Source organism: Ochotona curzoniae, unplaced genomic scaffold, assembly GCF_017591425.1.
Source record: "Ochotona curzoniae isolate NIBS_2020 unplaced genomic scaffold, NIBS_Ocur_1.0 scaffold_4506, whole genome shotgun sequence".
In the NCBI taxonomy this organism is placed as follows: Eukaryota; Metazoa; Chordata; class Mammalia; order Lagomorpha; family Ochotonidae; genus Ochotona; species Ochotona curzoniae.
The window spans coordinates 42,090,095-42,106,873 of NW_024467119.1; positions in this window are offsets into that span (position 1 = coordinate 42,090,095).

Consider the following 16,779-nt stretch of genomic DNA (forward strand, 5'->3'; position numbering starts at 1 on the left):
CCAATACCATGTCAATTAATGCCACAAGGTTGTAAATGGCTGTTGATATTATGTCAGGGCCTTTAATTGATTGGGATGATACTTTGCTGGCTTTACCTTCAGACCAGAGATGGTCTCACCAAGAAATCGTTGAACCCACTAGGATAATAAGACACTGGACTATATGCTTGGAAAATACTTCCAATGAAAGAACCTCAACTGAATTTGAACTGTGGTAACGCAGCAAGGTGGAGAAATCCACCATGGGGAGAGGGCTTGGGGTGGGGGGAATCCCAGTGCCCATAACACTGTGTCACATAATGCAATGCAATTAATTAAAAAAAAACATGATGGTGTGCAATGTCAATTCAAGGGCTCTATAGATTGTATTATCCAATTCCAACGAAAAAACCTCATACAAGGGAAAACAGCCTTAGAAGTTTCAATGTCTCCTATAGAGATTTTATGTCCCTCTATAGGGAGAAATCAAAGCTGAAAGCAACACTAACCATGCAAACACAGAAAATAATCAAAACTGGCAGAGCTGACAATTCTTTCTTTGCATAAGGGATTTATGTGAGCCTTATATGAGGTAAAAATAATGACACTTCAATCAGCCTTAACATGAAGTCAGCCAAGAACATCAAAATTATTAATCAGATAATTTACTATGAAAAGTAACAGTATAGCGGGGCAGGGGCAGGTGAGCTAGTTAGTCAGCAGGTTAGTCCTAAACCTAGTGGTACCAACATCCCATATGGGTGCCAGTTCATGTTCCAGCTGCACCACTTCCAATGCAGCTCTCTGCTAATGGCCTGGGGAAATAGAGGAGAAAGCCCCAAGTCTATAGGACTCTGCACTCAAGTGGGAGATCTGAAAGAAGCTCCTGGCTTTGAATCAGCTCAGCTCTGGTTGTTGCAGCCATTTGGGGAACGAACCAGTGATTGGAATACGTTCTCTCCATATCTCTCCTCTCTGCAAATCTGCCTTTTAGATAAAAATGAATAAATCTTTGAAACAAGCAGTAATATAAAGTTTGCCTAATTGGTTATTGTCACTTTAAGTAATAAGCTAAAAAAAGATAAAAGCAACATAATAAGCAAAATGCTTCTCAATAATGTTTATTTCATCTTTGTCTAAGTCCCTTTAATTTCTATTGCATTTATTTTATAGAGCACATAATATATTTATAGTCTATAAATAAATTAATATACTTTATTTAGAGTTGAGTGCTCACAATATTTTCCCTAGTGAGGCTATGTAATTTTAAAAATTAGGAACACAAATTTATTAGCAACTAAACCACCTAAAGTGTTGAGCCAATTCTGATTTATCATTGTTTCTGTCATTGAGTCTAACTTGAAATTTTGTATAAGGCAGAAAATCACTATGTGGCAACTTAATACTTTGTTTTTATTCATTTTCAAAACTAGTCTTTTCCCACTGAGTCTATTTTTTAATTCATAGTGGGGATTTTGAGAACTGTTCCTTTGTGGGTCATTTAATCTATTCTCAGAAGGTTGGTAAGATGTGGTTAATTTGTCCCTAATGGATAGGTGTCAAATGCTAATTTGAATATAATTAATAAGGATGAACTTGCCACTTCCCTTGATGATTTGTGCTGTTGCTTAATCGATCTCACATTTACAAACTTTCCTCTTATTTCTCTTTTATTTCCCTGCCAAAGTTGGAACTCATTGCTTCCTTTTCTATTGTCATTGACTAATGAGAATTTTTTACTGTCCTGCCAGCAATATCCTTCAGCCACAACAAACTGTCAGGTGTCCCCTCTGCTTTCTTTTCTCCACATTCAGAAATGTGCAGCCCCACTAACTTTTCATGATACATCCGATCTTTCCAGAATTTTCCCTGCCTTGTGCCTGTCTTCTGAATTTCTATTACTTTGTCCATAGAGAAAAAATTGCATTCAATATTTGTTAATTACCTGAAAATGAGAGGAAAATGTATAGTGCTATGCATAATTTACTTAATTTGTTAGAAAGTAGGCATAACATTATGTTGGGGAAATAGGTTTGCTAAAAGTTAATTATTCAGTTACATAAAAGACCACGTGAAATGACCCTTTTTTCTGCCTTTATCAAAGAAAGGCATTTCAAGGGTCTGATACGTTATACAGACTTGTCTAAGTTCAACTTTTGGCATAGAATTATATGTGCAATGAATCTTTCTGGAGAAGAACATTCATAGTTGTCATGGTGGAGCTCCTGCCCCCAAAAGGAAAAAGAATAGTAAGCAGATTCTAATCCTGCGTTAAAATTATGGTAGAAAAGTGAATTATCTGTTTCCTTTTTTGATGTTCAATTTTCCTTTGTGAAAAAAGAAGGTAATTCATAAAGCTGTGTATTTTAAGTAATGTCTAAATGTGTGTTATGAGGATTTTCAAGAAATATGAGGTCAGTATTGAGCTATGAACAGAGATATATTTACAAGCATTATTTTCTTTCACTATTTTTTATCTCCCTTGGAGGATTCCATGCATTCTCGCATTGAGGATATTAGGGGTAAGGAGAGGTGAGGACTGAATCAGAGAATCTCTTTATGTCAGTTACAACTTTGGCAGTTGTATGGCCAGCCCTTCTTGACCACTCTCACATTGGTAGCAAACATCTTTCACATTTATAAGAAATCCTTTAAACAGGGCTGAAATTCACCATAAAAGCTAATCCTAAGAAAGCAGTCAAAGGAAACTAGAACTACTTCCAACCATGCTCTTACACACTCTCTTCTCTAAAACGTAGTCCTAAGGCTCCTCATCCATCTGCAAACATCCCCATGCATCACCTTTCAGCAGTAGAAACCCCATCACCAATATCCAAGGAAAAATGATCCCAGTAACCAAGAATACACTCGCAGTTCCTATACCCACCACGTCAGCTTACAAGCAGAGGGAAGTTATTATATCAGAAGGTTAAAGTGTCCCCAAATGCTCACGAAAGCCAATGTATAAAATTTATTCTTTCTTCATTCACTCCCAGAATGGTCCTGAGATACAGTTACGGGTATTTGCAGCGAATAACACTAAGTCAGATGAACACCACAACTCATTTGCCTTTGCTTTCTTCCCTGAGTTAATCATTTGTTCTTCACTCCTGTGCTGCAGAGTTTTCCCTATAAAATAACCAAGCATTAGCCATTTAGCTCCACTCTCTGGGGATATCTGACCTGGGATACATGTTACAAAAGACAAAATGCTTTGCAGTTACCCCATCATAACAACTACTCAATATAAACCTCTCAAATTAGAGATATCACCTCTTACGCTGACCAGAAAATTTCCATTTGTTCACATAGGACTTCACACCAAATGCCCCAATGGGTCAAATCAAATGTACTGGGAAATGAGTTCAATCACTTTGGGCATATGCCATATGAAGATGCAGCAATAAGGAGCTGTCATGGAGCTAGCTCCATGTTACAGTGGTTTAAGACTCCACCAATCCAGCTTCTCATTAATGTACCTGCCCCTGAGTGGGACACCCAAAAGATGATCCAAGCTTCAGGTTGGCCCAGCTCCAGTCATCATGACCATTTGGGGTAGAGAATCTGTCTCTCCTCTATCCATAAGTCTTTCAATAAAAAAAGTGAATAAATGTTAAAAATGAAAAGGAGCCATCCTGAAACAGAGAGAGCAAACTTTACTGGATACTGAAACTTCCAGCTGCTTGATCTTGGAGTACCTAGCCTCCAGAACTATGAAAAATAAATCTCTACTCTCCATAAATTGTTCCATGTTAGGTATTATGCTATAGTGGCATAAGATTAAAAAAGAAACAGAGAACACTGCAAAATGAAGTTCCTCAGAGAATAGGAACTTAAAGAATCAAACCAACTGTATTTGCAAGGACTCCATAAAAAATGATTGTTATTCTGATTATATAGCTTCAGTACAAAAAGAAAAATAATAATGAAACAGGTGATTCCTTACAATTATTAAAACATTGAGTGCAGAAAGGAAAAACTTCTTTGACTCATCAGTTGTTTGTTTATTTAGAACTGATACATATAGGAGTCTTTAATAGGTAGGAAAAATAGTCGCTGTGTAAATATGATAACCAAAACTTTTAAGGAGTAAGCAGTGTTGTTTCCCAGGAAACCAGATTACATGGGTGGATATCACAATTTGCAAGAGCAGAGAGGTGAGGCTGAGGGCAAGAAGTACTAAAGAAACAAGAAAATTGATGAGGTCTACTTAGATCTTAAAAGAATAGATGTGAAAAGGTGGCTGAGGGGAGGTTACAGGAAAAAAACAAAGAAAAGTCTACTCAAGTTGGTTTTTTTTTTTTTTCCTTCTGCATTAGCCACACTTGGCTAATAACAAAGAGAAGAGCTTGCAAAGTAAATAAAAATTGGTACTGCAAGAAACAATGCTTACAGAAAATGTCCAGGGATAGTGTGTGTGAAAGAGTGGGGTCTTTGAAAACAGTGATAAAGGAAATCTTATTCCATATTAGTTACCTTGCAGATCATAAGAAGCTACTTTAATAAAAAGTAAGAAAAACTTACTAAAGTACAGAAATGCTAGCTTGGGCAGCACATGTATTAAAGTACACAAGACATGCTGTTTCCTTGAGTGAAACCTAGGAAGGTATTTCACACTTCCTGAAGTGGACAAAAGGAAGCAACAAAGAACAGCCATGAGAGGGAAAGCAGTTCGTTCCTAGGAAGATAAAGTTTCCAGACAGTTCATCGTTAGACTAACTGACCATTAGACTGGTGGAACTCGGCACTGGGACAGGGTTACTTACTGATAAGCAAAGGTGCTATTTTGCCAACAGGCAATGATTTTTTCCTTACTGCAACTCTCATATGGCACCTTCCACCGTACTCACAGCTGGTTATGATATGTCCCTTGGTCCCTTGCTCTCCATTTCATTGTTGCTGGCATCATGAGGGACAAAATTTGTGTTTTGTTTTGTTTTTATTTATGCTCATTCTGTTCATTAATATTGAATTTCTAACATGGTGAACATTATTAAGCTTAAACCACTCATATATCTTTTAAAGCATTTTTAAATGTACATATGCCCATACTACGTGAAGTTGCAAAAATGTAGGTTTCTTAATATTTTGTAGGACTAAGTTGTATTAACTATTATCAGTGTCTGTACCCAATCATAATGAGAAATGTGTATCATTAAGATCAAATAGAAGAAAGATAGCTCTGAGCCCTTTAGTCTAATTGGTTCTAGGACTCATCATAAAGTTTTCATAACATTATGCTATTAAATGTGGCAATAACTCATTACTGTTCCAAAACTGTATAACAGAATGTATTTAACAATAGTTTGAAATGGTGTTCCGCCATATAGATGTAACACAATGTATCAATTAAACTGTTGATACAAAATTGAGTTCAATTCTGCTTGGGGCTACTATGAACAAAACTATTATTAATATTAGTGAAAAACTATTGTGCTTGCTTACGTCTTCATTTCTCTTGGGTGTATTCCCACCAGCTACCAACGCAGTGTAACATTTTGGTTACTCACAATGTGTGAGTCCAATGTGCATCACATCCTCAATAACATTGAGATTGCCAAATTTAGTTGATTTCAGATATTCTACTGGAAATATTGTGCTAACTCATTATATTTGTTGCATACCCTTGATAGTAATGGTGAATATCTTTCCATGAGCTTTATGAACTTTTGCATGTCTTCTGTTTTAAAATAGCTGCTTAAATTTCTGCTTATCATAATTGAATTCTTTCTTATTAAAATTTTAAGACCCCTTTATTTATTGTGACTACAAATGTTTGCAGCTTTAAAGAGAACTTCAAAAAGTTAATATAAAAATGGAATTAAGGGCCTGGAGTGATAGCATAGTGGTTAAGTCTTCACCTTGTGACTATCACGATCCTGTATGGGTACCAGTTCCTGTCTCAGCTGCTCAACATCTCATCCAGCTCCCAGACTGGAAAAGCACTAGAGAATGGCCCAAAGCCTTGGGACTCTGCACTAATGTGGGAGACACAGAAAATGTTCCAGCCTCCTAGCTACAAATCAGCACAGCTCCAGCAGTTGTGGCCTCTTGGGGAATGAATCAGCGGACAGAAGATCTTCCTCTATGTATCTCCTTTCTTTCTTTACATCTAACTGTCCAATAAAAATAAATAAGTCTTGAAAAAATTGGATTAGGAGATAACTTTATTTTGATGTAAAATATTAAAATCCAGGCATAGCTTTTTTATAGTATGCATTGTCTATCAACTTTTTAAAGATTCCTTAAATTTGTTACAATTTAGCTTGCTTTTCAGAAATGCCTAATTGTGTGGGTGCAATATTTTATTTCTCTTTATTATTTTCTTCTTTCTGTTGCATTCCTAGTGTCTTCATTACCAAAAAAATTCTGAAGAATTTCTCCTGTGATTTATCTGTTTTTAGCTTTTAAGTCTGTCAAATTACTTTTACCGCCAAATGAATACTCAAGCTTTCCAGCATCATTTGCCCAAAAGATTATCCTTGTTCTGTAAAATCATATTGATGCCTTTGTTGAAAGTACATTACACAGATGTGTGAACCAACCTCTGAACTCTCTTACATTGATCTGGAAGTCTGCCTTTAGGCAAATACTTTGCTGGTTTGTTGCAGCTGTTTTAAATCTTGAAGATAAGTATTAAAATCTTAGAAATTCAGTCTTATTTCGAAATTATCTTGGCAGCCTTAAATCCTTTTTATCTCCATATTGACTTACAGAATAATTGTGCCAATGTATCAGTGAACACATATATTTAAAAACCTGTTAGGAGCAGGTGTGCGCTTGAGGGTAGCCATCATGAGGGGACGCATATCCCACATCGGAGTGTGTGGTTCAGATTTCATGCCTCTGCTTCCAATCTAGCCTCCCACTAATGCACACTCTGAGAGGCACCAAATTATAGCTCAGTTACTTGGTTCCTACTATGTAGAAGATCCAGACAGAGTACCTGGACCAGGGCTTTGGCTTGGTCTAGTATTTCACTTATTCCATGAACCGATGAATTAAGACACGTTCATTCTCTCTCTCTCTCTCTTCCCATTTCCCTTCCCATATTTCTCTCCCAGTTTCCTGCTCACTCTCTTCTTTTGGTATTTTAAAAGAGTGAAACTAAAATTAGTACTCAACTATAACATTGTCATTTATTGAGGACTATTAACTTCTCTTGTCAATGTTTTATAATCCATTGATTCATTCTACAAATTATCATAATATCTTCAGTTTGTCCAGGTAAAGTTGTGTGTCCAAAACTTCATCAAGGTCTCTGGCATGGTTGCCTGGGACCCTAGCATTTGGGCCTTCTTCTGCTGCTTTCCCAGGTGTATTAATTTGGAGCAGGATTGTAAATTCCTTAACTGGCACTTTGATATGGGTTCCTGATATCTTAGGTAGCAATTTACTATACTATGGGTTGCTGATATCTTAAGTGTCAGCTTAATACACTATGCAATATGAGTCCCAGTTTCTGTTGTTTTAAACCACATTTATAGTACTTTGGTGTGGTAACACTAGGAAATGTACACTATGTGCTATTTTGGATCCTCGATAATCTGTGCCTTATAAAATTACTGAGGGGGGGGCGTGTTCTTCCATATAGCATGACATCAACTCTTCATAAATGTCTTCTTGTTGTTGTAACTCTTAGTAGGGCCATCTCAGCACTGTTTATTTTAAACAATGCACCAATTGCAGACTTGGCAAACGCCTGCCTCAAGGGTTGTCCTCAATTGTTGGAGCAGTGACAACCTCAATTCAGGGCGCCATCTAATGCTGAAGTTATAGAAGTGCCCACAGGCTCAGAAATAAAGTCAGATTTTAAAGACTGTAAATTAAATTTCTTTGACATAGGACTATTTGAACTTTCCATCTCTTCAAGTAGATTTCTATAATTTTACATTTCATGAAACTTGTCCAATTTATAAATTTTCCATCATAAGATAATGCTCACTAATAATGTCTTGATAGCTATAATAAATGTAGGATGCATATGAAATACAAAGAGAGTTACTACCTGTCTTGCTTTTTAGTGGTTAGGATGCAGGCAGCAACAGTTTGTCTCCCAGTTGTTAGGATCTATCACTGCACCCTTATTACCAAACCTGAATAATTTTTTTTTTCCCAGTGAAATGGCAGGTCTTAGAAAGCACAAAAGATCTACTTCTCAATCTCTGGCACACTTATATCTTTCCAAGTTCTCCAATTTCCTAGCCATTTCTAACTTAATATATCACATTCACTTGATATGATAAATGTGATGGGTCACTACGGAGATCCTCAAGATGTTCAAATCAGTATGATCTCCTCAAAGTATAAGATAACAAGGAGGTATTGCAGTAGTTCCAAAGCAAAACCGTAAATGAATGAAAGCATTCAGACTCACTTCTTAACTTGAAACAAAAATAATGAATTTTCTAGGCCACTGGAACAGATTGTGTACTCAAGTCCTCAATAAGCTTCTCCAGCTTGAAAACACACGAACACACACAGAGAAGACAGATGTTACAGGAGCATTCTACAGCCGCTTGGCAGGACTATCCAGTTGCCGCAGGCTCAAGACTAGAAGTGTAAACAGAGATAGGATAGGGACTTCCCAATATGTCTGTCCTTTCAGACTTAATGGCTTCATTTTTTCCCATCATTCTTTCAGAATGACAGGTCATGTGTCTGTTCTTAGCTGGGTGGATTGAGGGCAACAACAAAGAAGCTTTGGAAATTCCTCTTAGTATTCCTCCTTCTGATGGTCCTTACCTCACATGCATGATGAAGGGTTACTCCAACTACTAAGTGCTAAAATGAATGAATCCGGATACTCACCACCTAATCCCTAGACCTATCAGCCTATTTCACTTTTATGGAAAACAACTTTGCAGATGTCGGTAAGGTAATGGCTCTTTGAGATAGGAAGAGTGGCCTAGTTTATACAGGTGCGGCTCAATCTAATCACATGATCCTTGGAAGTATGGAGTTTCTTGCTGGAGTCAGAAAGATATATCAGAAGAAGTAGGACAGATTTTTAAATGTGAGAAAGATCCAACATAGTGGTGCTAGTATAAAGATGGAGAGGGAAGGTGACAACAAGAAATAAACATGCCATGAAGGAATGAAGGGAGAGTCCTGACATCCATCAAGGAAATTGAACCTCAGTGTTTACCACCATGACGAATTCTGTCAATAGTCTTGGTGTTATCTGTGCTTATTCCTTCCCAAAATAAAGCCTCAAAGAATAATATGATGCTGCTTACCTCTTGATTTTGACCTTGTGAAACCTTAATAGCCCTAGTCGAGCCACGTGCGTTGGACTTCTGACCTACAGAGAACTTCTGACCTACAGTTAAGTAATAACTCATTGATATTCAAACATTTGCTGCAGAAAAATGAAACAACTACAATTATATTCCTTAATTCACGGTCAGTCAACAAAAGAGCTATAGGTTCCTACAGGAATAGGAGACAATGTATGAAATTATTATAGCAAGAAAAGTGAGACCATTATAGCATATGAGTGCTATGCAATTACAGGAGATTGTCTCCTACGGGCTAGGTCAATGGGTCTGAATCTGAAAATCAGTTCAGATTTGGAAACTGAGTGAGAATTACTAATATTTTGCCAGGTTGTCATCCTTAGTCTACAGCTCCTCCATTTGTGTAACATTTTGGTTTCAGATGTTAAATACCGTATGCTTGTTGGTTTGCCAAATTACTTTCCCCCTAGGAATATCACGCTTTATTAAACACCTCCACAATTTCCTGAAGCAAAAATCCTGTCGGCTGCTGATCTTGCTGGTAATTAAAGGTAATTGCAGCTTCCGAGTTTCTGGGGATTAAGTGGTACCTTTTACTTCAAGACTCCCAAATCCCCACGGATATAAATAACCCCAGGACTATAACCACATTTCCTTTCTTCAGTCCTGGCCCAGAAAGGCAAGTCTACAGTGAACTGCTCAGCAACGCTGGCGTCTTTCATCACGGTGTTGCTAACAGCCTTGTAATTGGTAAATCCTTTGAATCTTCCTAAGGAACTAATCGCTTGCTGGGACTTTGGGGCTCCCATACCTAGCGCAGTATTCTCACTCCTTCAGAATCCATATATTCTTTTCCTCACATACACAAGGACAATTTAACCATTTCTGTACTTCACTCAGTGTTGACTACCTTTTCTTAAGAGCTATCCTCACAGAGCTCGTTCATTCCTGAAGATCTTGGTGTTCAGGATAGATTCCACTTTGCCAGTGAATAGGATAGCCTCAAATAACCATCCTACCACCTGATTAGAAAATGCCTGATGTCAGCTTATCTTTAATGAGAAGTAAAGATGTACATTTGCAAGGGATTCAATGATACAGGGAACAACAAAAGGTAGAAGGAGACTGTACCATGAGGCAGATCTGGCAGCTGTAGAATGAAAGATAAAAGTAGAGCCATCTCGGACTGTATCACATTTTAGGGAAAAGGTTCCACAGAGATCATTGGCAGTGTTCCAGCCAAATCCACGTGCTAAAGAAGTCTCAGAACTTACTGTATTAGATCCACTTCCCGCTCTCTCTGTGATCAGGCATTGGCTGGGAGCAGATTGTGGGCACCATGCCCTCAGCATAAAGCAATGACAAGTGCAGAATGAAAGTATCTGTGAGCTCATTCAGCATGCTCCTTGCAGCAAGTTATCGGAATAGTACATTTCCGAGTCCCACATGACCATTGATTTTCTCCTAAGTGTGGTTTCATTTTACTGCTTGTTTGTTCTCTGACAAATGTTCTAATTTGTTGGACCTTACAAATTTCATATTTCTGTAAAATGAGTTTTGTTTTATTTCTTTAAAGACTGGCAAACTTTTAAGGTACCTACATAAGCTCCTTTTAAATTTGTCAGTGTAACTCCAAAACTTCATGTTTTCTGCATATTACTCATGTTACGCTATATATTTTATCCAACTCAGATCCTTAAGCTCTACTCTCTATCTTAACATTTAAGGCAATAGGCCATGCGTGGGTTCTCCATTTCTGGAACATAGTCTAGAAATTATGAAAACGTATAAGACTCTGATAGTAGCTAGATTCATTTCTCATTTCCCTCTCTCAATTCTGGGATTCTTCTTCTCCAGGCCTGAAATGTTTACTTCTTATATTGGACATTCTTATATGTCCAGAAGGAAATTAATTCTGCACTGCCTTTCTCAAGGTTAGAATTACATATATGAGTTTCTTAGAGTTTTAAAAACACTGTTTTTAATTTTATGCCAGAAAAAAAATGCTCAATTTTATCTGAACGTATTTTAGTTTCTCCCTGGCATAGACACACAGTGTGTATATTTATGTCTGTGTGTGTGTGTGCATGTGTGTCTTGAATCTCTTTCTCATATTTTCTGTCACTCATGGTATTGAAAATACAGAGCAAACATTTATGTGAATATTTTCCTGGGGAATGACAACCCCAAAAGAGAGGTTGGGAAAACTACAGAAAGAATAAATAAATAAAGCAACTCCTGGACTCAGAACCCTAACCAAGAAAAGACAGGACAGAACAAATCAATCAACTACCCCAGCCATATGTTGGCAGTGAAAAACAAGGCAAACGGAGACTCTATGATGGGCTATGTCAATCAGAGGATTCTTCAGCAACCTCATCATGCTTGGAATGGTGAGATTGGCAGCAATTTGTAACTGTTGAACTATCAAAACCACTTGAGCAAGACCCTTGGAGCATGCCCCATATTGGGGACCTGGGATAGGTGGAAGATGGGTAGGGTTTCTCCCTTTACCTCTCCCTTTACCCTAGATACAGGAAAAAATGTGAAAATAATAGTCTTTAAAAAAAGATTTATTTATTTCTATTGGAAAGTCACATATACAGAGAGGAGAAGAAGATCTTCCATCCAATGATTCACTCCCCAGGTGAGCACAATGGCCATTGCTGTGCCCATCCAAAGTCAGGAGCCAGGAGCTCTTCCGGGTCTCCCAAGCAGGTGCAGGGTCCCAAAACCTTGGGCCATCCTTGACTGCTTTCCCAGGGCACAAGCAGGGAGCTGGGTGGGAAGCAGGGCTGTCAGGATTAGAACCGGCACCCATATGGGATTCTGGGCATGCAAGGCAAGGACCCTACGCACTAGGCTATCACGCCAGGCCCTGGAAATAATAGTCTTACCCACTTTTCTGTAGCCCTTGAACTTCTGTGCCCTAACTAACTATGTAAAGATTGTCAAAAATTTAAAAAGGAAAAAAATAAAGCATCAAAATCTGTTTATTGAATGAGACTCTAAATCATTAAAAACAATTTCAAGATTTGTTAAATTATAAAATCGCCATAAGATTGTATGGAAGAATTAAAAAGTCAAATTACAAAGAAAGTGGAAATAGTGTTTAACATGAAGAAAGCAGACATCATGTAAAGATCCTTGAAAAATATAGGGAAGGGGATGTTGATAACATCAGTATTAGAAATATGTGATTCCCACCAAAGCATTGGGCTTTTGAAAAACTCTCTCACTAAGACAGCACAGAAGCCATTGATAAGTTATAACAGCAGGTAGATCTGGTAAATTTAGAGACAGTAAGACAAGGATACATATATACAAAAGTAAGCCAAAACAGAAATGGCTCCAATGGGACTATGAACTCTATGAGGTCAGCAAATGTTTCATTTCTGTGTGTATCTTTTAAATATCATGCACAAATTGTTAACCCAGCAAATGCTGATGGAATTAGATTTGCTGACTTGATTTGAGGCATTTTTTAATAAAAGGAAGATTCATATTCTTGTGGAATACATGAGAATTTGATGGATAAAAGTATTGGGTAATATATTTCCAAGGACACAAGAGAAATGGGTGGAGAAAAATAGACTTGATTAGTTTGTAAAAATGACTGATTTCTTATCCCCCGTGCCCCACAAGAATAGATAAAAGACACTACCATGGGATATCCTGAAGGAAATATTGTATTCCCAGAATCCAGAAAGCTTGTTGAAGAAGCTTGCTTCTTCCTCTAATGTGGACTACATCAGAAAATCTGAAACATGTGTCTACAAAGGACAAAAATTGCAAAATGGAAAATATCAACATATAAAAATAAAAGCTAATATTTTGATGTGTACTTTATTGTGGAATATTTGCAACCTTTCAAATTTGTTATTTAATATTGAAGTGAGAAAAGAGGACTGAGAGCATAAAGAGAACAGGAATAATTTTTTGGTGGATTATGAAGGAAGAAGAGTAAATATGTTCACTGAGCAAGCACTGAGAACAGAGCTAAAGTGAACCCCACAGTTCCCAGAATGATTCTGTCTCTTCAAATTATATACTATTCCTCTAAAAGATAAGCTAATAAGTAATGAAAAATCATTATCAAATGCATTTAATTGGGTCATTTAATACTTTTATATAAACTTACTAGCTTTCTGAAATTTCTTGGTTTGTTTACATCAATATAACTTGTAAATAACTTGATATCCTTGACTTTTTTTTTTTTTGCTGCTATTCAGGTGTTCAGTAATTAACTTCTACTCATCAATGTTTTACTTTAAAGAGATGCTATTGAATCAAAATGGCAGAATAGGGTAAGGGCACATTTAAACATACGGAAAAACAATAGCCAGGGTAAAGTACAGAGGGCACATTCCAGGAAATAGAATAGGACAGACCGACAGCAGAGGGGCACCTAGAGACAGATGGACACAAGAAAGCAGTGGGAAAAAAGGATGTGGTATTGCAGTGACCAGATACCACAGCAGTATTCAGCCAGTGGCAATCTGAGCTCCACCAGCAACCAGGTGCAAAGAGGTGTTCACTGGAAATTAAGGAGGTAAACCCAAAGAACTGCCCATCCTGCTGGTTTATTTGATAAGACCTGGAGCAAAGACAGAACAGCAGATCCCAAGCAGTCAGGGTGGGTACAGAGTGGAAACAAAGGACATAATACAACAAACCAAAAATTCAGTGCAAAGTCTCAATAGTAGAATGAAGGAGGCAGAAGAAAAAAATCTCAGAATTGGAAAATATCTCTTGCCACAATGGTGAAACACGCAAAAAAGCTGCAGGCAGAGCTGGGTCAAGCTAAAAAGTATTCAAGAATTAAGAGACATTATTAAAAGGCCTAATTTAAGAGTTCTGGGAGTTCCAGAAGGTGAGGAAAGAGAAACTGGGTTTAAAAAGGTATTTAATGAAACAATAAAGGAAAAACTCTCTAACCTGGAGAAAGAACTGGGAAATACCATCCAAGAGGGACACAGAACTCCCAACAGGGTTGACCAAAAGCGATCTTCACCATGACACACAATAATCAACCTCTGTTCAGTTGAACATGAGGGAAAGATCCTTAGATGTGCATGTGAATAAAAATCTACTGACATATAAAGGAATGCCAATTAAACTCACAGGAGACCTCTCACAGGAAACTCAACAGGCAAGAAGAGAATGGTGTGACATATTCCAGATTCTAAAAGAAAAAATTTGTCAGCCCAGAATAACATCCCTAGCAAAGCCTTCCTTTGTTTTAGAAAATGAAATAAAATTCTTCCACAGAAAAATAAAGTTAAAAGAATATGCCTCTTCCAAACCTGCCCTAAAAACGATACTTAAAGCAATAAGATGATGGGCTGTCTGACAATGTCCACGCCTGTGTTGTTAGTAAACACTTATAACAGCATGATGGACTTGTGACTGTTCATGAAGGACATTCATTGTAAAACTACAGAGGCAATCAATGGCTGGGGCATGGGGTGAGGGGGTTTGGGAAAGGGCATAGCGGACCCCACAGTCTATGGAACTATACCATAACACAAAGTAGAAATTTTTAAATAAAAAAAGATGTTCTCTTGACAGAGAAAAGGAATAGTGGCTACCAAAACCAAAGGCAAATGCTAAGAACATCCCAGTTTAATAGCAACAGAAGACTAAAATCGATGAACAACACATTGCTAGATGACAAGACCAAATTTACCATGCATTCATATTAACCCTTAATATAAATGAATTGAATTCATCAATCAAGCATCATAGATTAGTTAGACTGGATTAAAAACAAAACCCATCTATTTGTTGCCTACAGGAGACGTATCTTATCAACAAAGATCAGCAGAAGCAATACCTCACAGATTTTGATTTTGCTTTAGTTTCATCTTTTCAAAACTCTCATTAAATTCTTCAGTGTCTCGTAGATCATACCGTAGCATCATTTTCTTCAAGAAGGTTCTTGATTTTCTTTTTCATTTCTTCAGTGACATATTAACATGTTATTTAACGTCATGGTGTTGTAAATCTCTTTTTTTTTTCTTCCTGTTGTTGAGTTTGTATTGTAGTTTTTCATTTAAGGGGATGTATAGTAACTGTATAATGGAGACTATCATATCCAATAGCATGTTTGTTTAACTTCATGGCATTATAAATTTCTGTTTTTATTCCTGTTGTTGATTTTGTTTTTATGGCTTTTCCTTGGAGGGTGGGAAGAGGTGTATAGTGACTGTGCAGTGGAGACTGACATGTCCAGATGTGAGGATATGGTGCAGTGTGCATCTCTACCTCCAGAACAAGGATGGACTCCCAGGGAAACTGTTGGATGTGCCATGATAATGGGATGCTGGACTCTGCCACTGTCCACACCTGTAATGATGGACTTTCAACTGCTTATGAAGAACTATACTGTTGTAATGATATGGGGGAATTCAACAGGGCAGGGGATTTGGGAGGGTAGTAGGGGAAAACCGAGTGCCTACAGAACTGTATTATAAAATGAAAATAATAATAACAATAAAGAGAAAAAAGCTTGGAAAAAGATGGTATCAAGACAATTATTTTCTCAGTGTAATAATTTCAGTCTTCCAAGACAAACAAAACTATAACAGTAATAAATTTCTACTTCTTATTTTATATAATCTGTAATAGAATTTACTAATCATTATTATTTATATAATCACATATAACTAACATCTATTCCATTTTCTCAAGAAGGGTGAAATTAAAGTCTGTAAAATGAATGTAAACAAATAATCGTAAGTGATGGTAGCCTGAGAGGCTTTACATTAAAACAATGCATATAGAACAAGGCACTAGTCAGCCAAGCTTCCTCAGGAGCAAATATGGAGGTTGGTATGTCAAATTAGTTTGCATTTGTTGTTGTTTACTTGTTTAACTCAATTTTTATTGAGCCTGTGACCTTTGGAAAAGAGATGGAAGTTAATCACAAAAAGAGAATATAGGAAAGGGTCAATTAATATAGAAACTGAACATTTTTTCTTAGGAATTAATTTTGAATATCCCAAATACTTAGGGTTGCAAAATAAAAATAAAAACTCATTATTAGTCCTGAGCAACCAAAATTACTACCTAAGAATATATACTAATCTCTAATATGCAGTTTGATATCTTGAAAGCCTGAAAGCCACTTTTCACTAGATTGTAAAAATCGTGGAATTAGGACCCACACAATGTTTCAGTGGCCACATCCTTACCTTGCATGTGCTGAAATCCCATGTGGGTGCCAGTTCCCATCCTGGCTGTTCCACTTCCCACCCACCTCCACATTTGTGGTTTGGAAGAATGGGGAGGGGACAGTGGGGGACAACCAAAAGCCTTGGAATCCTGCACCAATGTCGGAAACCCAAAAGAAACCCCTGATTCCTGACTTCAGACTGGCTCAGCTCTAGCCATTGCAGAACCAGTGGGAGTGGACCAGTGTGTGGAAGATCTTATCCTCTGTCTCTCCTTCTCTCTGTGAATCTGACTTTCTAATAATAACAATAATAATAACAATAATAATAATAATAAATCTTTTTTTAAAAGATTGAGTTAGCCTTCTGGCAGTAAGAAATTATGG